We start from the raw sequence: 8,253 nt of genomic DNA on the forward strand, positions 1-8,253 counted from the left end.
GTGTCCATGTGAGAATGCTACTTTTCCGGGAATATATTTGACTCTTTGAATTGAGAATGTTTAGTAGCATAGTTAAACATCTGTTAAGCAAAGTATGGAAATGTTCACTTTTTAACTCTACAGTTTCTTTATGAACAATTCTACATTTCTAAGAAGAAATATTTCATTTTTATGTGAAGAAATTCCATTTTATGTATTTTTATGAAACTGCTTTATAAACATGTATTCATAATGTTTTTAATCTCTTTTGTGCTTTTTATCTTCTCAGGATAGGGGTTCTTGGAAATACGTATGCAGTCACTGTTTTATTTTTGTTTGTTCTTCATTTGTTTTTAACAAACTACCTCTTACTGAAATTTTGCTGGTTTTATTCTTTCCAGGTGCCTGTGAAAATATGTACACCTATTCCTGAAGAATGTACTCATACTCGTGAAGACAGAGCAGGAATTGATGCATTTTTTGGACTGTGTAATCCATGTCCATTCTTACTCATAGTTTAAGCATTTTGGTTGTCCTTTTCTGGGTCCTTCCTAGTTTTGCCATATACTTTATGTGTGAAGATACTAGCACCAATTAACACTTGAAAGACCTGGTTCCTGGCATTAAGAATAGGAAAGAATTTAAGAAAAAAAAAAAGGAAAGAGCTTCTGTGTGTGTGTGTGTGTGTAAAAATACTTCTAGCTGTACTTTGTCACCATGTACTACGACTTCATTAGCACAAGACTAAGATTCACTCAGTATTTACTGTCTGCTGTGTCTATAGTGTAGTTTCAGACACTGTAAATGCTACAACAGTTAAGACATGGACATTTACCCTTAGGAGGTTTTCGGATTAATAGAAGTGGCTAGTACACAGCTGATGATACAGACAGAATGTGGTAGCAGCCATAAGGATATCAATTGCTTGTTATTGATGTAGTTCTTTTTTTTTTTCATGTAAATAATGTTTTTTATTTAAATTCAATTAGCCAACATACAGTACCTCATTAGTTTCAGATGTAGAGTTCAGTAATTCAGGAGTTGTGTGTAACTCCTAGTGCCGAGCACATCACGTGCCTGCCTTAATGCCTATCACCCAGTTACCCCATCCCCCCACCTACCTCCTGATGTAGTTAATTCTGATTAGGGAGTTGCATAGAGTTGTATAGAGAAGGTTTTTACCCTTGTTCCTGAAAGGATGAGTAGAATTTTAGTAATTGGAGTTATTTCAGTCTATATGAACTGAATTCTCTATACAGAATCTTAAAACGTTTGGCATTGGGATGAAGCATTGCAAATTATAATTTAGGATTAGGTCACAAAGAACTTGAAAACTATATTAAAAGCAGTGAATAAAACTATGAAAGATCACTTTTGCCATCCAGTTTCCTAACATACTCATTGTGAAAAGTGAGGTTCTTTTATCCTTTGGACCTGCCACTCTTCCACAGCTCCCTTTCCCCCAAAGTAGTCATCTTTCCCATAAACACATATTTATAACTGATGCACTTAAACTTTCACCTTGGAATTGTTTCTATACAGGTTTTACCTTCTTTTCTGGAATATAAGCTCCATAAGAACAAAGCCCCTTTGTTTCTTCGAAAGCTCTCAGTGGGATTGCCAGGAGTAGGTGTACCATTAGCTGTCAATAGTATGGATTCACTAGTAGCGTTATCTTTTTGTAGTAAATGTGATTTTTAAAATTCTGTTGAATTATGAGGAGTTTTTCATCACTGAAAAATATGAAAGAGATCTCTGACTGAAATAGAGCTTCATAGGTAGGTAGCTATAAAGTGACAGATACCTGTTGGCTGAGGTTCAGGAATGGAGCTCTCTGTTAGGGGTGAATTGTGTACTGCAGAAAGATACGTTGAAGTCCTAACCTCCAGGACCTGTGAATATGGCCTTATCTGGAAATAGAGTCTTTGCAGATATAATCAAATTAAGATGAGGTCATTATGGTAGACCCTAACCCGATGTGACCAGTATCTTTATAAGGTGGGGGGAATGCCATGTGAGACAGGTACACAGGAAGAACACAGGTAATAACCAAGGCAGAAATGGGTGTTCAGGGAACACCAAGGATTGCTGGTGACTCCAGAAACAAGCATAAAACGTTCTGCAAGAGAGCCTTTGAGAGCATGACTGCGTACACCTTAATTTCAAGCTTCTAGCCTCCATAACTGTGAGACAATAAATTTGCATTGTTTTAAGTCACCCAGTTTGTGGTACTTTGTTAGAGAAGCCCGAGGGAACTAATACACCCTACTTAGTTCACCAGTTCAGCATATTTATCCATCTGCCAGATACTAACTTAGGTGCTTGAGATACATTAATGAGCAAAGAAAAATCTGCTATTCCAAGGGGTGGAGAAAGTGAAGAAACAGTAACATTAAGTTAGAAAATAACTTATGGGAAAAGCTGTAGGGTAGAGTAGGTGGTGGGGTAGTCTAATCAGATTGCTGATTACTATAGTGGTTAGGGTTGGACTCATTTATGACTTGAACAAAGAGAAGTTAAGCAATTGTGACTTACATACATATTTGGTCTCTGCCCCTAGTTCCTGACACAGAGCTTCTAAAACCCTTGTAATTTCCTGTGTGATGGGGGCGTTAAGAGCATCTTACATAGAAATCCTAAATCTCTTGGAATTTCTTGGGTAATAGGAGTGTTTTGTTTTGTTTTTTTTCAAAAGAGACAATTCTTGATGGGCTCCTGGATCACTTCACGATGAGGGCTGTTGACCAGAAAGACCCAAGCCACAGTTACAAGCTTAGAACTTTTGCACATGCACACACACCCTGTCTTCTAGGGAGAGGAGAGGGCCAGGAAACTGAGTTACTGATCATGTCTACCTGATGAAGCCTCCATTAAAAACCTCTAACCTGCAGGGTTCTGCGAGCTCCCAGGATGCTGAACACTTCCCAGGCACTGGGAGGATGATGTGCCAGAAGACGGCATGGAAGGTCTGTGCTTCCCCATACCTTGCCTTATGCACCTCTTCCATACGGCTGTTCTGAGTTCTATCCATAATAAACCAGGAATAAGTAAACTTTTTCTGAGTTCTGCGAGCCATTCTAGGAAATTATCAACCTGGAGGAGATGATTCTGGGAATCCCTGATTTATAGCCAATTGGTCAGAAGTGCAGGAGGCCTGGGACTGCGGTTGCAGACTCACAGAAAATCCACTTCAGACAAATTGGTCACTATCCAACTGGAAACAGCAAGCATCCTTCTCTTCCTAAATGAGTGACTTTATGAATCTCAGCTTTAACCCTCCTTCAGTCTACTCTCTTTATTAATAGGTTTTATTGAGATCGTAGGATTGCCCTTGCTTTTGAGACACCCAATCCAGAAGGGGCCCTCACTTTTTAGGGCTCCCCACCCCTGCAAAATTACCCAAGTAGAGCCCAGATCCTACAACAGGTTTTTTCTAACACCTTCTTAACAGACAGACACCCCACATCCCTCTATGCGATATGTAATAAACCAAACTGGTTCAACTACAGGTGTGGTTTTTTGGTCTTTTTTGAAGGCGATGGGAGACGAATGGTGAGCGTAGATGACTGCAGAGAAATAGAATGCTAACCGCCTGCGGGAAAATGAGGTCAAAGTTTGTGTTCTAAGATAAAGAAATAACAGCATGTTTGTTTGTTGGAGGAACGGAGAGGAAAAAACGGTCGTTTAGTAGCAGGAAAGCGGGTGGATAGCATGCGGAGGTACAGGTGCTGGTGCTTTGGGTGCGGTGGGCTTCGCTGAGGCGCGGGGGTCGTCCCCCTACAGGCGGGGTCCGCGAGCTCCCGGCACGCGCCTTCCCGCGGCGAGCTGTCTCTTTCTGATCACTTCAAAGTTCTCGGCGCGGAGGCAAGAAGGCGGAAGTCCTGCCTCCCCAAAATACATAATTGCCTCTCCAAATTTTCACATCTCCGTTCTCCTGTGCTTCTGTGTCAAAGAGCCTCACCTTAACAGAATACTAACCCCCCAATTTCCACCCAGTTGGATGGCTGGATCCCAAGTACAGCCCCAGGAACAATGGAAGAACACCTGATGTATGCACCGTCTGCGTAGAGCCGACCACAGAAAGAAACGTTTCTCACGGTATATTTATTTCTTCAGGGGGTATTCCTCGCCCGCCTCCAGCCCCTTTCCTCAGGACGCGCGCTATACTGAGAGGAAAAAGTAAAATACACGGGAAAGGAACACAACTTTTGCATAGGATCTCTTAGTTCTTGAAAAGCTGCCAAAATTGGGGCTCATAATTTTGTTCAGACAAAAGGAAAAATTGCCCTCTACCAACAACTATGCAAGTATGCACAGTAACACAGAAAACCTGTCTCAACTTGAAACCTTTCAGTGTCCTCTGCTTTAAGGCGGTGGTTGAGGACACCTCGCGGAAGAGAAACGTTTGCTTTCAAGAGCGCAAGCGTGAGACCTGTTTCGTTTGCAAAATGAAGTCTTTTTTCCATAGATTTGGTTAATGTTGAAACTATTTGCATAAATTTGGTTTAAAGAAGTCTCCTTAGTTATAATGCTCTGGAGAAACCCTAATATATTTAAGGGAAAATAAAAATTATGAAAGGAAAAGAACAACCACTCGCCCAACGTGGGGCTCGAACCCACGACCCTGGGATTAAGAGTCCCATGCTCTACCGACTGAGCTAGCCGGGCAGTCGAAAATCCCTCCTGTTTTTCCGTCTCTTGATGAGTATTCAACTACATTTGTGGTTTTTTTTTTTTTTTTTCTCCACTATTTTTTACTTATAGAAGAATTTTGTAACATTATTAAATAGGCACTTCCAAATTATTTTTAAGAAATTTTTAAAACATTTCTTTAGTTGTTCTTAGATTTAATAATTTTTATTGTGTGTGTATCTCAAGACCACTGAAAACTTACTATATTATTACAGAGTCAATGAATCTTTTAAGCGTTTTAAAATATTTACTGCCCAATGTGTTATCTTCTTTACAGAAACACTTATTAAGGCTATCGACTTTCTATCAAAAGGCAAATTGATTCCTACAATTTGGGGGCAACATTTGAAAACAAAATCCAACCTTTATGACGTTAGTTTCACTGAAGAACAGTAACGCTTAGCTATTTTTCCTGTAAGAAGACCTAGCCAAGGAGAGTTAAATTGAGGAAGCGGATTCTGGTTCAGTTAAAATAAGGTCTCTTTCCAGCAACTGCCTGACAACGAAGACAGAACTCTCAGAGGTTGTTATTACCATCCACCTCAAATGACAGAAGTTAGGATGAAAGGATTATAGAGTCACTGACTCCTACGGTGAAGAATATTAATTCTAAGAGGAAAAGAGAGAAGAACTGATTTTGATCAAATTTTGGCAAGCTGAGACAATGGTATAATCTCCTATGGAAATATACATATTCTGAGATACTAGTGAACTTCTTTAGACAAGGAATTCTGCAAATCCTCTGTAATGGGGGCAATCTAAAGCCTAATTGTATATAACAAAGAATAACAAAGAATTCTTAAAGTTCAGTATTTAGAAATTAAACACATTGACCATCACATTTTCTAAGCTACTTAAGTGAAAAAATATTAAGGTATGGCATAAAATAATATTTTACATTTAAATTACTCAAGGTATGCCTAGGATTTAAGTAGAATATTTAAAAATTCAAGATTTATTAAAATATTAAAATACAATTATTCATTAACAGTTTTTTCTTGCAATTGCAAACTCTGGTTTATTTTTATAAGTTGGCCAAATGTACCTGGGAAATTAATTTGTATTTATTTGTATTTTCAATACCTTTATTAAGTACTTACCAAATATAAAGCACTGTGTTATGTATTCTGATAGACAGAAATATAAAACAGATTCTGATAACCTTAAAAAGCTTACTGTCCTAGAAGAAAGATACCTGCCAATTACATACCAATTTTATATGCACTACTTCCAAAAGTAATTTGGAGTAACATAATTAAAACAAACGAATCCATACCCACACCTTTTAAGTTTCCCAATGAATCAGGCAAATAATCAAGAACTTGAGACCACAATTCAATGCATTCTTCCAAGATACAAAATACATCAACAGTCCTGCTCCCAAATAGGCAATTCATCTGATAAGTCCAGAAAGAGCTCCAAATTCTTAATTAATGAATATATAGTAGGCACAAGGCACTCAAATAACATTTATCATACACAAGTAGTGAAGTTAGTTAAAAGTTTAACTGAACCCCTAACCAAGTTTGGAGTATTTATAGTTTACCTTCAAGATGAATCCACCTAAGACTATACTCTTTAGTTTTCTTCAGCACTTTATTGGCCTATCCTGCTCAAAATACTCTTGTTAAAACTCCTCTTGAAAAAACTGCAACTAGAATATTTCAATGAGGGTTAGGTAAATTAAACGGCTCATCTTCCAAGTAAATTCAAATCTTTTATCCATTTGTTCAAGAATAAAAACTAACCATTAATTATAATGCTTCATTAGCAGGGAGAAACAACTGAAATTCCTCCTTCTCTCTTTTTTTTCTACATCCAATATTTCAGCAAGCCCTACATATCTAAAATCCATCTACACATTTCCACTTCCACCGCCACTACCACCACCATTCTAGTCCAAATCATTCTTGTTACTTCTTGCCCACAGGACTGCAATAGCTTTCCAACTAGTCTCCATGCTTCTACTTTCCTTTATCTATCAGTCTTCACACTGAAGCAAGAGAGATCACTTAATAACTTAAATTAGATCATATAATTCCCCTGCTTAAAAAGCTGCTGATGACCTGACAGTAGAAAGCCAATAATATCTGTGGAAGGAATGATGGAATTAGAAAATCACCATTTGGGAAGCATCATCATAATAATATTCAAATAGGAATCATCAGATACTATAATCAGTGGGTGAAAGATTGAGGAGTAGCAGGATATTTACAAGGATAGTGTCAAAGTATTTTTTCACAAGATATTTATTAATTATGAAGGGCAAAATAGAAACTTTATGGTGGATAAATCTTAAGTTAACATCATCAGTAATGGAACAAACTGACATCATGTGCCTCCTAATATAATGTTCTAACATGAATGCAAGGTTACTTTTGTGGCATTCCTGCCAAAAATGTATCACCTGAATCCTACCATGAAAAAATATCATACAAACCTAAATGAGGAATATCCCATAAATGGTTTGTAGTCTTCAAAAATGTTAATGCCATGAAACCTAAAGAAATATAAAGCAACTGTTTTCCAGCTTAAAGGAGGCTAGAGTCATGACAACTGAATGCAACAGGTGATCTTGGATTTTCTTTGGCTATGAAAGGAATTGAGAGAATTGCCAAAATCTAAGTAAAGTGTATAGATTAGAAAATAGTATTGTTCATTTTCTAATTAATTGTATTGTGGATACGTAAAAATGTTCTTGTTTCAGGGGAAATATACACTGAAGTATTTAACAGTTTAAAAAAAAGTGCTGATGACCTTCCATTTACAACCAGATTAAAATCCAAACCACCAGATCCGGTCTCATGTCCAGCTTTCTGATTTCACCTCCTGACACCTCCACCACTTAATCACCGTGACAGGCCAGACTGACCTGACAGTTCCTGTAACAAGTTTATATTCCTGTAACAATCAATTTAAATATTAGCCAATCAGAAAGTCATTCCCTAAGTACCAGGCCTAAAGTTCAAACTTACATTGTCTCTTCTCCCTTCTAATTACAAAGTGCAACTATTTTGCCTATTTACTTTTTTTTTTTTTTGTCCATTTCCTTCCATTGAATGTAAACTCCATGAGGGATAGGGTGATGTCTCCTTCACCGTTTTATCAGTAGTGTTCAACACAGTACTTGGGACATATTGGAGCTGAATAAATAATCAGTCTTATCCTTAAGTCTACTAAACAGAGTTATACTCAATAGAAAAGGTACTAATGCTTCTGTAAAATTCTGACCTGAGCTCACACTCGCACTTTAGAGTGAAACTTCCTTTCTTCTTGTGAGAACAGGTGGGTGAAGGGGATACCCTCAAGATACTGGGTTGGAACCAGGACTCCAAGGCTGAGGGGAGACCTCTCCCCTATCACTTTCCTGGTCTTTGTAGGAGTGTAAGAACATCTCTCCGTTTTGCTTTAAGAAAGAATAAAGTAGCGAAAGAAGGGGATAATATAAAAGGTAAATATTAATTTCTAGGAAATGGAATGGAGCACCTCCTCAAGCAACTCGATGACTCTGAGTGGCTCGTTGACAGAAACTGACTAGGAAGGAACCCTGGCTACCTTCCCCTTACCCCAAGTCTTTCGTTT

At 38.0% G+C, this 8,253-nt stretch overlaps 1 non-coding gene across 1 annotated transcript; it reads right to left on the reverse strand.

The window, feature by feature from the left end:
* Positions 1-4,574: 4,574 nt before the first annotated feature.
* On the reverse strand, positions 4,575-4,647 carry TRNAK-CUU. The gene has a single exon. It is a non-coding gene; the product is annotated as a tRNA-Lys (tRNA).
* Between the last annotated feature and the right edge of the window lie 3,606 nt (positions 4,648-8,253).

The sequence above is a fragment of the Ursus maritimus genome, unplaced genomic scaffold (assembly GCF_017311325.1).
Source record: "Ursus maritimus isolate PB19 unplaced genomic scaffold, ASM1731132v1 scaffold_25, whole genome shotgun sequence".
Lineage (NCBI taxonomy): Eukaryota > Metazoa > Chordata > Mammalia > Carnivora > Ursidae > Ursus > Ursus maritimus.